Source organism: Phragmites australis, chromosome 12, assembly GCF_958298935.1.
Source record: "Phragmites australis chromosome 12, lpPhrAust1.1, whole genome shotgun sequence".
In the NCBI taxonomy this organism is placed as follows: Eukaryota; Viridiplantae; Streptophyta; class Magnoliopsida; order Poales; family Poaceae; genus Phragmites; species Phragmites australis.
This window is the reverse complement of record NC_084932.1, coordinates 15,969,650-15,985,811: the sequence shown is the minus strand read 5'-3', so window position 1 is coordinate 15,985,811 and position 16,162 is coordinate 15,969,650.

Sequence of the window (16,162 nt, the reverse complement as noted above, 5' to 3'; positions counted from 1 at the left end):
AATAGTCGCTTGCTACCATTGATCCTTTAGAATTATTCCATCCAAGTTCTATTGCTTTATTAATGGTTAACCAAAAGTTGTACAAACCCCTCAGTCCATCCCATCGGTTTTTAAATTGTAGCTTTGTGTCTCTTTCCCCCTAGCAAAAAACTTGTCATGCAGATTCTTATGTCCTTTGTTATTCAGATTTCTATGAGGCCTATTCCCAGCATCTATTTCCTCCACACAAATTTCACAAAACACCCTATTATGAAAGGTGTCCCAATTTGCCTTATCTGGAACAAATTTCCCAGCATCTGTTTCCTCTATCTATTTTTCCACAAATAATTATGCACTAGTAAGAAATAAAAAATCATAACACTAGTATGCTATGTAAATAAGCATGCTTCTATATGGTTTTCATGTTCCAACACCAGCTACGATGTGTATTAACCGAATGAGGCAAAGAAGAATAACCTCACTACTGAAAACCAAGCAGCTACAAACTCAGATGTAAATAAAAAAAAACTCGCAAAGGTGCCCTTCTTCTATATAAGCGATGCTTGAGATGTCTTTGTACTATGTTGTCATATTCCTACTTGTACCTCATGGTATGACATGTAAATTGTATTCATGCTCGCAGATGGAAAGGAAAGTTCAAAGTCAAACTATATCATGAACATTTAAGGACCTCTTGTCAAATTTAATTACAAGATACTGCCAAAATGGATCATCTTTCATCATGGTAACACGCTACATTAGGTACGTCACTTTGCAAACATGTACTTTTTAATCGAAACTGGGTTCATATAATGTATAGCTAGCCTAATGGAACTTTTCACATTGAAAATGGTTGAAACATAATTTTAGACATGTCACAGAGAAACATCAAATAGAAGAAAGAAAGCATACAGAGCATATCTTCAGAAGTATCATGTTACCTGGGTAGCGATTTCACTAGCTTCTACAGAATATAATTGAAAGAAAAAAAAGTGAGTCAGAAGGCAGAACAAATAGATTTCTGAAAAACAAATCAATATCAACTCTAGTCAAATGCAATTCTATCAAAACATGTCTTGCCAGTTTTTTGAATTATCCCAGATTTGTAACACCTAGTTTTAAAGGAACAAAACCGGGCACAACACATGTATGCCAGGAACAACTTCCATACATGCGCTTACATCATTAGTGTTATCATCACAGTGCAAAAGTTATATCGTACTTAACTTTATTACAAAATGACCCGAGGGTCTGAAAGAAAACACAGCGGGAGACAAGAGGGGTCTTCAGCGCCAGCGGCTCCAGCTTCCACAGGCGAAGACGTCAACCGGGGGCTCCACAGCCTAGAACAGTAGCTCGGGATCGAAGTCGTCGAGGTCGAAGGCACCAGCTTCAAAGACAGCTTCTGATTGGCGGAAGAATGCAGGGGAGAATAACAAGGGTGAGTACAAAAGGTTGTACTCCGCAAGTGCAGGGGAAAGTATGGTATGAGGCTTTAGACAAGAAAAAGGCTTGACAGGGGTTATTAGCACTAAGCAACTAAAACTATGACTTAACCTATACCTCCAACAACAGGCATCCTATTTACTAGGTGTGAAGACACTTGCTATAACCAAAGGGGTTTGACTCACTGGATATCCCATATCCGGTTACCCAAAGCTCACCAGATAATCCCATTACCTGGCTACCCGACCAACCATACCAAAACCCAGATCCAACTAATCTTGAAGAAGTCCAAGCTCGCTCTTGACCGTGAGCACGGCTGATCGACCAGTTTGATACTCTGCAGAGTTTGCACAGATCCACGAGTCGTGATTCCCTTGTTACTCCATACTTCCGGGGTAAGGAGCCGGTGTCTCACTACAAGGCCTTTACAAAACTCCCGCCGATTTGTAGGCACCCACTAAGGTTTCACCGCTAACAGTCGACCGAGTCGCTGCAGAAGCCCCCTCTTGTGCCACATACTCGTCCAATGATGCCCACAGAATCGGTGGTCGCTAATTATTTGGCCAGGCCGTACCCATATAGGCCTCGTGGTTGTACGGATATAACTTGGTTACATGTCCAAGAACCGGTCCTTAGGACCCCAAACAGATACATACACAAACTTGCCATAGGCACCACCACAATCCATCCATTCTGTTGGGGAAGACCTATACCATATTGCTACAAAAAGAATTACCATTTTTCCTCCCGGACAGTGTTACATAGTTCATTAATCAATATTAACCATTTTTCCCCACCCGGACAGCGCTAGCATGATCTACCCATCTTCTTAACATGATACATCAATGGCGACAAGGAAAATATCAAGTCAAAACTAGTAAACCCTAGCATAGGATATCATTTTGGATAGCATGCATATAGAAGGATAAAAACTACACCCGCAAATCCTAAAACTGGATAGAAATGCTCAAGGGCACTTGCCTTCACCAGGTTGCTGCTCAAAGTCCTCGAAAACTTGGTCTTGGAGGTTGCCGAACTGCTCAGCTCCTAAACGACGGACCGGAAAAGCACAAACAAAACAAAACTCTAAGAACAGTACACCAAACAGTACTGAAACTATTCAAAAACTCTACAAAAAGATTCTACACGACGCTACGAATGATTTGATGTGAAAATCGCCAAAATCGGAGCTACGAGCAAAAAGTTATAAGCTTTTGAAGATGTAGGGGCTTTTCTGCAAATTTTACATGTTTTCCAGAGAATAAACCGAATTATTTTTATACTGAAAATTGGATTATGACGCAATAAAACAAATACTGAATTATTTCTCAATTGGAAAAGACATGGAATTGGTCTACGGGGCTTGTGGACCACTGAAAGAGCATCGGTCCACCGGTCCATGGTGGACCGAAGGGGTATAATATTGGCCGGTCTAATCCGGGCCGATGAACCGGGATCCGGCGGCCGGAAATCAAAAGAGGTGGCGCCGGCGGTTTTCAACGGCGGGAGCGGCGGCCGGCGATGACGGGGACGGCGGCGGGCTCGCCGGAGATGCGCAAAAGGCGCATCTGGCCACGGATCAAATCGGGACTTGGCACAAAGTAACGAGGAGCTCGCAGGGAGACTCACAGCGGGCTTGTCGGCGGCGGAAGAGGTCCGAAGGTGGCCGGCGACGGAGAACGGCGGGCGGAGGAGTTCGGTCTTGGAGGGGACGGCGTCCGATGGCGGAAGAAGCTCCAAGAAGCACCGGAGTGAGCTCCTAGAGGTCCGGCGGCACCAATAGAGCGAAGAACGAGCTTAATCGAGGTTTCGGTTGAGGAGAAAAAGAGCGGCGGCCGAGCTCCTTACCGGCGGCAATGGTGGTGACGGCGGCGGCTCGAATCCGTGCACAAGAGAGAGGGGAAACGGGGTATTCGGGTGCGGAACCGAACAAGGATGCCGATGGAGCCCTTATATACCCGAGAGGAGGAGTGGAACGGCTAGATTTGAGGAGATTCGGCCGGCGGCCCAAATAAAATAAAAGCTTCGGTTTCCATGCAACAGAGTGGGAATTCAAGGGGGAAACGGCTCAAATGGAGGGAATAGGGGGCGGCGATCACAGTGGTGTGGTTTGATTGGAGAGTTAAGGCACGGGGAGGCTTCGATTTGAAACGGCCGCAGTGATTGGGGCGTCGGCGTCCGGTGGCAGGATGAAGAAGAAGGCGAGCCGACGGCTCGGCAGCTCGGGCAGGCGGGCGGCTTGGCTCGGAACCGGGCCCACTTGGCAGCGAGGCGGGCGGAGGTGAGGCGGCTCGGTGGGCGCGGCAGGCCGGCTCGGCCTGCGGGTCGGCGCGGGGAAGGGAGGGGTGTGGCCCACGGCGGGAGGGAAGAGGGAGGGGAAAGAGGCGGGTTGGGCCGGCGCGGGGAAGACGGCCCAAGAAGGATTTTCTATTTAGAAATCTTTTATTTTTTTTAGATTTCAAACTATTTTCAAAAGGGATTTTAAACGAGCGAACTCTAGCGAATTTTAGCAGAATTTCCCACACAATAAAACCTTATTGCAACTACAACGGCATGAATGCGACAAACATTCAACCTATTCCAAATTAAATTTAGAAATTAATTTCCTATAGAGCTTAAAATGAAATCCACCTATTTAATTTCTAGCAAAATTTTAAATTATTGCAAATTTTGAAGTTTTGGGTGTTACAAGATTCTTGTCACAATCATAAGTCAAATAGAAATATACAACTCATAGATTTAAACTGGGTTTACCTTTCTGATAGCATCGACAAAATCAAGTCTTAAAATTCCATCTTTCAACATTTGTTGCTTTATGATAGACAATTCATTTAAGTTGCTAATTGGCAAGCACAACTCTATAATTGCAAAATTACATTTTGATCCTAGCATAGGGTGTACAGATATTAACTAGAGCAGAATTCAACAAATGAAGAGTAGCAACTGGGATCTTTCATCAACTGATGTGTAACTATTTCAGTAATGGAATCCTTTTTTATGCAAATAAATGTAGATGCATTCTCATCACCGAACTTAGAACTTGAAATTTCAGTATTCCAAAATTATAATGCTGAACAATTGAACCATGGAAAATAGATTTTCAGAACCTATGGGCATCATTTGCCTATGTTCATGTCCAATGCATAACATGTGTTGTCAACAGATCATAACAGTTCAAATCATAACACATCGATGTGTTTCCAACATGGAGGATCTGGGCTATCTAATCTACAAAGATGAAAAAGACCAGTTAAGCTTGCATGCAAGATCTTGCCTCTATAACTGTCAGCATGCAGCTTATAAAGATTTGTGGTGCTTATTGTCACAAATTGGCTAGCCAGATGTTGTATCAAAGGGATCGAGGTTACTGCAATCATACTCGGAGTCTTGTAGCACCATCTGAGAACACAAGGACCGATCTGATCTGCTTCCGTCTCCCCATACCCAGAGTATAGACACACAATCGACACATCATCATATTGTGCCCTTCCAAATGGAGTCCGAACTAAAATTCTATAGCCAAAACAGAAGCTAGCCTAAGTTCAGACAGAGAAAGAGAGAGATTACTTTTATACCTCTACCCTCTGGAAAAGGTTTGTGACCTGCTCACCTCCCTAGACCTAGAAAAGGTAGTAGAAGAGATTTCAGTATTTTTCACATCTGCAAAAGAAAAGAAAAAAAGGGAAAAAGAAGAAGCAAGAAGCAATGAGTGCCAAAAAAAAGAGCACAAAAAAAGTTTATTCAAAAAGAAAAAGATGAAAGAAAATTCAGTTTGCATCGCATAATTATTCCCATCGTGCTTGTATCATATGTAAGGCTTGGTTGAGCTAGTTCTAGGAACACGTTCGGGCTAGCAACTGTGATGAGTACTGTTAACTTTTATTCAGCTTTACTAATCTGAATTCATTATTGCTATTTCACGCTACTAAATATTGTCTGTCTGAGCTCCACCTTCTCTTGATCAGAATAAGTTTTCCCTTGCAACCAGCTCATTCGCTTCCATTAAGGTATCATAAGCCAACCACAGGTTGTGCTACCTGCTGTGATTGATAAGAACACTTGTAAGACCATAGTAAGATGCTTGACAGTGTGTGATTCCACCTCTACCTCATCCACCTAGTAGTTGATAAGGATAATATATATTTGTTGTCCCCTGTTTGCTACTAACCATAGCATGTAGAACATTTGAGGAGGAGATGCGGGAGTTCATGAGTAATCAAGGACAAAAGATCAATGAGCTGGTTGAGAAGATAGATAAGATGCAACAAATGTTTCGGAGCAATGAGACTTGACTACATCATATGGATGATACACTAGGTTCTACTAACTGCATTATTATTAATTTCATTGATAGGTTGAACAGGTTGGAGCCTCGCATTCCAAAGCAGTCAGTTTGATATGCTATTCATGGCGCCAATGGCCAGATGCCAGTGGATCTAGGAATGAAGTGTTACAAGTTGATGTTTTTTTCTGAACATGAGCAGTCCATCGGAGATGATGATATTGTAAGGAAATAACATGATGCCAATGCTTCCCTTGCTACCCAAGATGCACGCCAAAGGAACCGACTTAACTTCAACCATCAAAATATGAAAGTTAATTTTCAGCATGTTGATGATGACTCATTTGCTAAAGTTAAGTTTACCAACCATCTTTTGCGAGTGTTTATGATGTTGAAATGTATCTAGATTTGGTGATGCTGATAGAACATAAATTTAATGCTCACTTAATTCATGAACTGCGTAGAGTTAGGCAAGCTACTAGTGAATTTAAAGATTTGATATCATCTAGTGGAATAGGGTATGCAACGATGGGTTAGCGCCTACTACATGGGATGCCTAAAGATTTGTTCCACACTCTTTTAAACATGATTTATGTAAGAAATTGCAGATTTGTTCCACACTCTTTTAAACATGATTTATGTAAGAAATTGCAGCACTTAAATCAAGGCAATATATCCGTAGAAGAATATTATCAAGAGCTACAATTTAGTATGTTGTGTTGTGATATTATTGAGGATCAAAAGGCTGCTATGGCACATTTTTATGGAGGGTTAAGACGTGAAATTTAGGACATAGTTGATTACAAAGAATATGATAGTGTATTTAGATCGTTCCAACTTACATGTTTGGTAGAAAAAGAATTGCACGGATGACAACAGAGGCCAACAAACAATTTTGGAAGCATGACTACATCAAGATCAACATGATGACAAGTTATAATAGCCCCACCTTCTGCTACACGATCTGTTGCCCCGTACTCGAGTAGGATGCATTCAGTAGCACCTTTAAAACCATGACATGCACCTGAGATAAGAAAATCTACTAGTGTGCAGGCTCCAGCTAAGAGTTCTTCTTCAATTGCTTCCACGGGCCATAAAACTAGGATTGTTTGCTTCCGTTGCAAGGGAATGGGTCACATCATGAAGGTTTGCCAAGTCAGTGAGTGTACATTGCAACACAAGATGGTGGTTATGTAAGTGCTACTGATGTTAAGGATGATTATATACTCTTGCAGCTAACTATGCATGTGATGATGACGCACATGAGACAGATAGTAATAGCAAGAAAGTATTGGGTGCCACTGCTACGGAGAATTATAGGACCGCCATTGTGCAGCGAGTGCTAAGCAATCAAATGGAGCAAGCAGAAGAGCTACAAATGCCACAATGTATTTCAGATGTTTCTCATAGTCAAGGGTTGTCGTGTTCATGTCATTATTGATGGTGGGAGGTGCAATAACTTGGTAAGTTCAGATTTGATCAAGAAGTTTGGCTTGCTAACAAGACCACATCCTCATCCATACCACATTTAGTGGTTCAACAACAACAGTAAGATGAAGTAATTCAAATAGCTAGAGTGAATTTTTTTCAATTGGTTCATACCATAATTTTGTTGATTTCGATGTAGTACCCATGCAAGCATGTTCCCGTTTATTAGGATGACCATTAGAGTTTGATATTGATGCAACACATCATGATAGAAGTAATAAATACACCCTCATGCATCTAGGAAAGAAATTAACTTTGCTACCTTTAAGCCTTGCTAAAATTGTAAAATGTGATAAAGAGATAGCTAAAAATGAAAGAAGAGGGCGTGAGCATGAATCTAAAAATCAGCATGTGGGAACACCCAAAATGGAGAAAATGATGCCTAGTTCTAAGTCCAAGAGACCACATATTGCATTTTCTTGCAACAGGTCGGTATACTCCATCAGCAAGGTAAGTCTGTTTCAGGTAGTGCATGGTTTTAATCATCATGCACCTATTGATTTACTACATTTGCCCACTTCTGAAAAACTTAATTTGGATGCTACTTAATGTATTCTTAAGTTGCACAAAAAAACTAAAGGAAATATGGAGTGTATGACTGAAAGGTATACGGTTGCTGGAAGTAAAGGTGGGAAATAAATAAAATTTGAACTGGGTGATTTAGTTTGGTTGCATTTGCAAAAGGATAGGTTTCCAGAATTAAGAAAATCAATATTGATTCCTAGAGTTGATGGACCATTAAAGATAATTGAGAAAATAAGTGACAATGCATAAATTGGATCTACCTGCAGATTTTGGGTTAGTCCTATGTTTAACATTTCAGATTTGAAGCCATATGTGGGAGAAGAAGATGAGCTTCAGTCGATGATGACTCCAATTTAAGAGGGGGAGGATGATGAGGACATTACTTCTTCGGATATGTGCAACACTAATACTTCGCAAGACATATAAAGGACAATTACAAGAGCACGTGGCAGACAATTAAACCACTAGGTGAACTCGTTGATCGCTTTTCATACTATTTTGGTAAAGGATGGGATGCTACTGAATTCTTGAGTTGTTTTTTTGGTTTGGAATATGGAAGAAGCACCACAACATCATCTGTATGTCAGTCCTCGAAGACCAAGTCTAATCGGACTCCAAGTCATTCTCAAGTCGGACTCAAATTTGGTCCGGAGTCTGCAAACATCATGTCAATAAAATATGCATAACTTTCGCATACGGAGTGCAATTGAGGTGTTCTTGTACTTGATAGAAAGCTCATGACGAATCATTTTTGATGGATGTGGTCTCACCATTAGATTCCTTAGAAATCAATCAAAGTTGATGAAATAAGGTGTTTTTTCACCGTTTGGGCCATGTAGGGTCTTATAAGCGTGTCGGGGTCCAAGTTCTAGGTCGGCCTCCTCGCAACTCCATATATATATATATAGCCATCATAGTTTTGCCTCAGGCTTTGCTTAGATTTTTTTTTTAAGATAGTTTCACCAAATATCGATTTGTGAAACCCCAAACTCGAGTTCTTCATTGGTAATTTGCAATATTCAGATTACATCTACTGTGTTCTTGTTTGTGTTATCAGTTTGCATGCAAGGAAAGACTTCTTGGCAAGGTCAACCACGTTCGGCATGGTTGATAACCGTGGAGTAGTTGTGTAGTGGTTGCAAGGGTTCTTGATTTATTCTGGTCGGAGCCTTTTGATCGTCAATGTCGAAACTCCATCAATCAATGTATCTCAAACCTTTCAGAAGATCATGCCATACTTCCATCAGTTGTGGTCCAATTGAATGCTAAGAACTTTGCTTATCAATCATGCGGAAGTTGCTCCTACGTTATGAAGGCCAAAAAGCATTTGAACATAACAATAACTTCTAGAGGGTGTGATAAAGCTCATTTTTTCTTCATCCTCTCTGGTCATCCAGGCTTGGTGGTATCTAGAGTATGCGTCAAGGAAACTCATTAGCTCCGACCATGTGATCGCATCGACTAACTGGCCTATATGGGCTAGAGGAAAGTCATCCTTCGGACATGCTGTGTTGAGATTAGTGAAATCCACACACATGCGCCACTTACCATGCTCTTTTTTACCAGCATATGGTTTGCCAGCCACTTGGGGTGCATGACTTCTCGTATTACCCTAGCTTTGAGCAGCTTCTTGACTTTGTTTGGGATAGCCTCTTGATGTTTGAGGGACATCTTTCAGAGCTTTTGCTTCCTAGGATTCGTCCTCAAAGCCACATTAAGATGATGTTCTATCAATTCATAGCTAACTCCGGGTAGTACCTAAGGTGACCAGGTGAAGATATCTTCGTTTGTATGAAGGGTAGTAGCTTCGCCTCTTGCTTGGATGCTAGCTTGGCGCCAATGTGCACACATGTGTTTGTTCTCAGGACGCAAAGAGACTCGCTTTGTGTTGCCCTTCGGCTTTGCCTTTTCTTTTGATTTGAACAGCAAATGTACCCTTCATTTCCCCAAGACTTGGCCGTTTACAATTCTTCAGGCCGCAACATGGTTCCCACAAACGGAGATTACTGCTCCCGGGCTTGGGACCTTCTTACATAAGTATCCATGATGATTGACCGTGCTGAAGCTACACTGGGTTCCCCTCCTCAAGATAGCATTGTACCGGTAAGGAACATCCACTGAGTCAAACAATATGTTCTCTGTTCACACCTTTGCTCCTTCTTTGAAAGTATACTGGGAGAAAAATCCACCTGAGCACTTCAACAGGCTTCCCCCAAAGCCTTGTAGCGAGGTCCTCATGGGGTGCAAGGTGCTTCTGGTGCACCTTTGATCTAGGCACATTTGTAGAAATAACAAAGGCATCGATGTGTGGGTAGTCCAGGACTCGCATGTCTTCTTGAGAGAAGGTGACAGGGAGATAGGACCATCAAGACTTCAAGTATGGGACACTGGTTCCCACGTGGTTGACCCTTCGAACGTACTCCCTTCACTGCCTCTTGGACTCAAAATCATAACTGGAACCACCGGAAATGGATAGTATCACATTTCGTGTTCCTTCCATGCTTTGCACTGATTTTGCCCCCTCCAAAGGGGCTTCGATTATCATTCGAGGTGGTGGAGGTGGCAACTCTAGTGCATGAAGATGTCATGGATGATACGCTCTGTTCCATGCCGCAGAGTGTGGGTATTAAGCCTTGGGTGGAGCCAAGGGCAGGGACTCGAAGGTCTAGCTACATCGGGCCTCCATGTGGTATACCACCCAAGAGTCATGAGCCAGACCAGAGACAGAACACCCCAAAGGTTACCTTTGCATCCCCTCCTTTAAGGCTACAACATGGGGCCATAGTTTTGTAGTGTGACCAACATCTTTGCCATGTACTATACAATAAAGCGACCTAGGGTGTTCAGACCCTCGCCCATGGCCCCTCATCGATCCCCTTATCCCTCTGTCTAATTTTGTCTTGGCTGTTATTGATGTTAAATCCACCTCACTTCTGGCTTCTCGGATGATGAAAATAATCGTGCAGCCTGTGCTTATTGGGAGATCGATGTGACCTCCTCATGCGTTCCTCTTTTTCCTTCCCATGAGACCTTCTCTCATCACCATCTTGTGGCTTCGGGGCTCCAAAGGTAAATGATCAGTGGGCCTCCGAAGGTCACCGTTGAATATTCTTCAATCCTGGTGAAGAGCTCATCACCGTCCTTGACAAGCTTTTCTACCAGGCATGATGCCAATGCCCTTGCCCAAAGCCCTTGCCAAGCAGCATCAATTACAATGTCATCACTCGGGTCCTTCGCCCAACACTTCACTTATACAAAACAACGGATGTAATTTGTCGATGATTTGTGAAGCACCGATCTAACAAACTTGTTGAAGAAATAGGGCATGCTTTGAGTAGGCGAATCACGAGGGAACACATATGTGTTTTTTTATACAGTTTCATGTCTCTGAGAGGATAATAACCCTATGTCATGTTTATCTTGTATCGATTAAACCTATTATAAGAGGGTATATGGCTATCCTAGATGGATCTAAATCTAGCCGACTACTTCCTTGCTCAACTTATGTTCGCTTGTATCTCTTGTCTCAGCTTCTAATGACTTGTCCTCCGTAGGGACCCTTCGCTATGGGGGTGTCATATATCCTCTGGAGTCCTCCTTCTTGTTCTTGGAGATAAACCTTTCCGGTTACGGGATACCTTGGGTACCTATGGGTAGTTTTCTTTTATCCAGGGATCCCCTTCCCAGAGATAAAGATATGCCCTAAGAATAAGAATTGCAATTAACTCTAGGGTTCCCGGATATGGTAACTATCCATTATTCATTGTCATAATCCTTTAAGCTTTTGCTCTCCTTCTGCTTCACCGCGAATAAGTCTCCTATTGTGACTGGAGCCACATAGTTGCCTTGGAAATGCAAGAACAATGCCTCCCAACTGCAGGCCCAGAGACAATAGATAGTTTTGATCTATTGCTTGTGGGAGGACAGGCTCCTTCGACACCTACAGAAGTACTACCTCTGAGCCCTTGCTTCCATTAAGTCCCCCCGGAGATCCTTGGTGAGATGACATAGACTAGCAAAGGGATCTGAGTTCTTCCCACAACTCTTGTATCTATTTTGCTGCCACTTCCGCCAGCTACTTGTACTGAGTGTTGCTATCTTCATGGACCCTGACCCCGTGGTCCTCTTGAACCTTCGTTTTTGTCGCTTCACTGGCTCTAGCTCCATCACTTCTAAGGGGTTCGGCTTAAGGGATCTCTATCGAAGCTCTGATCACTTCCACCCCCATGGCCTTTGCTTGCCACTCAGGGTGAACCGAACCACCTTCGACGTATTCTGCCTCCTTCGATTTCCCCTTCCTAATCTTCAGTGGCATGGTAGATCACCACGTGGTTGTGGGTTTGATCCCCACAGATGATGCTAAATGTTGGGATCTAAATCACAACACAGAGAACAATGCTCACATAGTGGACCAATACTTAGTGGTATATTGTTTGCTCATACCATCACATCAGGTTGGGTGGGGGTATTTACAGCCATACCTCATCCACCCTAATCCTCATTACATTAGTGCCCATATCCTTTGGAATGTTCTTTAGGATATTCCAAGGGTATTGTAGCCATTACACTATTATAACTGTTACATGATCTAGGACATGACATGTCTCTACAGTCACACGTGTTGACCACCTTTGGGCCCCCTTCGGCTTGTGGCGACCACCTTCAAGCCCCCTTCGGCTGATGGCAACCACCTTAGGGCTTTCCTTCGGGTCTTCCTCTCTGTCATAGATGACCTTTCACTCCTCGCCAGTTCCTTTGGCAGAGATATTTTTCCCTTTGGGTCCTCGCCCCTCACCAAGTATCCCTTCGGGCCCCCTTGAAGCCTTCGATGCCACCTCCGACATTTGTACTTGGCATTAGCCTTCCCCATTAGATGTATCTTTGCAAGACAACTTCCAAAACCACTTCTTCATTATGTTAGTACTTGTCAATTTTTGTCTAGGATCCTTCAAGGCTAGCTGAAGCTGAACGGAAGTTAGAGAACCAGCATAGTGCCATTCCCCAACACCGTCTCACTTCATCAGAATATCGATCCCAACAGGTAGTGGAGGTCGAAGTGGTGCGATAGTCATCAAAGCCACTTTCACTGTCGCTACCCCTTGGGCCCATCTTCCCTATCTCCCCATGTCATACCACTTTAGCTTGTTGATGACCTCGCCACCGTCTGCATTGCCTACTGAGGCCACGGCAGTGTCACCCCTCTCCCCATCTCCCCTCGGGCCCAAAAATGATTGGCAATAAGTTGAGTGTTCAAGATTGTGGCAATAAGATGATCTAAATGAATGGTAGAAAGCACCTTTGCTTCAAGATGATTATGTTTACACCATTCATTTAGATTTAGTATAGTAACTGCGGTTTCAAATTGTGGGTTTTCCATTCATTTAGATTCAAAATACTCTACCATGAATATTTTGACATGGGATCTCTGTCTCAAGTTTGTTCCTGTAGAGTATTTTTTGCACATGTGAATGGATTATCACTGCTAGTTCAAGGCTTGAACTGGTAGTGACAACCTTGCACCTGGGGCGAATCTACTCCTGGGAGCAACTTCGCCAAACATTGTTTACCAATTTTCATGGAATTTATGCCGAACCAATCACCTCTGGATATCTCCTTGCTTGTAAGCAGGGTCTTGAAGAGAGCCTCCGAAGGTGCACCAATTCATACATATAAAGTGCCAAACAAGAGGTCTCAGTGATGACACAATCATTGGTGTGAGGCCTCAAGAAAGGCACACTCTAGGCCCATCTAAACTGAAGAACCCCCGAAAATATCAAAGAACTTCTTCACGAAATGGATGAGTACATGCAGGTGGAAGAAATTTACCTTCAACAGAAAGAAGACACACAATCCAAATGAATAAGTAGCTGGCCATGGATGGAGGAAGATCAGAGTAAGCATGAGAGAGACGCACCATGAGAGCACCACTCTAGAGATGGGAAAGAAAAGAGGCACCATGAGTCTTCACGAATGAAGGGGAACTATGAAGTCTTCAACATTGAAGGTGAGAACACAACTCATCTCATGAGAACCATGAGGGAAGCCACAAAGGGAACAAAGAATGAAGCCATGAAAGCAGCCATAGAGACGGCGGAGGAAAAGCTTGTGTCAACGGACATGAATGGCGTGGTGCACCACAGGACCCAAGCATGATGTATTGTGAAGTACACAAGGAAGGTGTTGGACACACCAAAAAAACTTTCACACATATTGTAGCATACAAGGCTAATCTCTAGTGCCAAGCTTATGAGACTAATTGAACGTTACTACACATCGGACACTTTCCTTATGCCCCGATGTGGCACTAGGAAGGGGTAGAGCGTAGTGGTGACTAAACCAGGCCCTGCCCCGCCCTTTCTTCCTTCGCGCTTGCCTCTCCTCCCCTCCATTCTCACATAGTGGCAGTGCTTCCTCATCGGCCCCTGGCAAGCATGGAGAAGAATAGTAGCACCGCCATTTTGGAAGCAGGAATTGAAGGAGGAAGAATTGACAAGTGCTGAAGGGGTATGGGCCATTGGACCACATGTGGGTTGGCTTTTAGAAGTGATTAAGTGAATAGAGAGTGGAGGACTAGTCCAATACACATGAAGAGAAAAGGAGGTCCAGGATTGAGGGTGACACCAAACAAATACCACTCTGTGCTAACCTCCTAGACAAGATAGTGTTGATCGAAGCTAAAATGCGAAGGACCTTGAGGATTGCATGCTGCTCTTCCTCCATAACAATGAAGATGTCTTCGCATGGTCCCCTAACACGCATGTATGTTTACTTCACCTACATCAACAAGGCTTGCCTGAAAGACAACTTTTCCCTAGTAAGAATCGACCAACTGGTTGACTCCACAGCTTGATGTGAAATTATGAGATTTCTCTATGCATATTTCAGGTATTGCCAAGCGTGGATGGCACGCGAAGATGAAGCAAAGACCAGCTTCATCACACCTTGAGGCACATTTTTACAGTGTGTGTGCCTTTCAGTTTGCATAATATGGGAGCACCTTTGCATGCCTAGTTAAGAAAGTGTTGTCTTCACAGTTTGGCTGCAACATGGTAGCATACATCTATGATGTTGTTGTGAAGAGTAAGCTTGAAGCTGACCATCTTTGAGATCTCAAGAAACCTTCATCAACCTGAGGGAAGCAGGAATTCGATTAAACCAAGGGAAGTGTCGGTGTACACTCTAACAAGCTTCTTGGTTTCCTCATTTCACTAAGAGGGATCAAAGAGAATCCAAAAAAATCATGCCCTCCTTGATATGGAACCTCCATGAAATGCCCATAACGTCCAACTCTTGGCTTGAAAGTTAGCCGTGCTGAGCCAAGTCATCACTCACTTGACAAAGAAGAGCTAGCCATTATTCGAAACTCTTTGGGGTTCCGACCCCTTCTGATGGATTGAAGAGTAGGAAACTACCTTTGAAGACCGGAAGAAGTACCAGGTCAACCTCATGACACGAACAAGTCCTCCACCAAAGGCCGAACTCCTCCTATACATCATGGCCTTACCTTTGGTAGCCATTGTAGTCTTAGTACAATAAAGGGAAACTAATAGCAGACTCCAGCAGTTTGAGTTTACTATATTTTTGAAGCTCTCTTTAGACCAAAGTTAATTTACTCCAAGCTCGAGAAAATGGCGTACGTGGTAGTGATGGCTTCACGAAAGCTAAAGTATTACTTCACATCCCATAAAGTCATGGTGCAAATGGCGTACCAACTTTGGGATATCTTTGAAAATCATGAAGCCATAGGTTAAATTGGCAAGTGGGTGGCAGAGCTAGCACTATTTACAATCACCTTAGTTGCACGCAATGCCATCTGGTCTGTGGCAGTTGCCGAATTCTTAGCCGATTGGACATTGGCAAAAGGCGCAATAGATGAACTAGTTGCTCATCACAAACCAAGTAGACCGATCCTATCAGTCCATGGCCAAGATATAGCAAAGTATCTGCACACCATACACAACATGGGGAAGTGCTTCTCGACTTCATTGTTAAGCACATTCCATGCAATGAAAACAACAAAGTTGATGAACTGGTGAAAGCAACAACTAAAGGAACACCCATACCACAATATGTATTTCACGAAGTACTGGTGACTCCGGCAGTCAAAGCCTCAGTGAACTATGCCAAAATATTCATCTTCATCGACAGTGACTCATGTTGACGCATGTTAAATACCATAATTCATCGCTGAATTCCAGTAAATAAATAGGGTAAATACTTTGTTCTATGCATTTTCATCACACTAATGCTCTTCCACTAGTTTTGTTGCATCAACTTATCTTCCATAAAAGACCAAAAATATGAATAAATGGGTGCCATAAAAGATTTGGGTGAAAAAGGGTCTTTCAAAGACTATTCGACTAGCCAAACAATTTTAGAATGGTCAGCCTAGGGCTTTCAACTGTTCAATGTGTTCAACCCTTGGTCAAACAGCCAAACAGC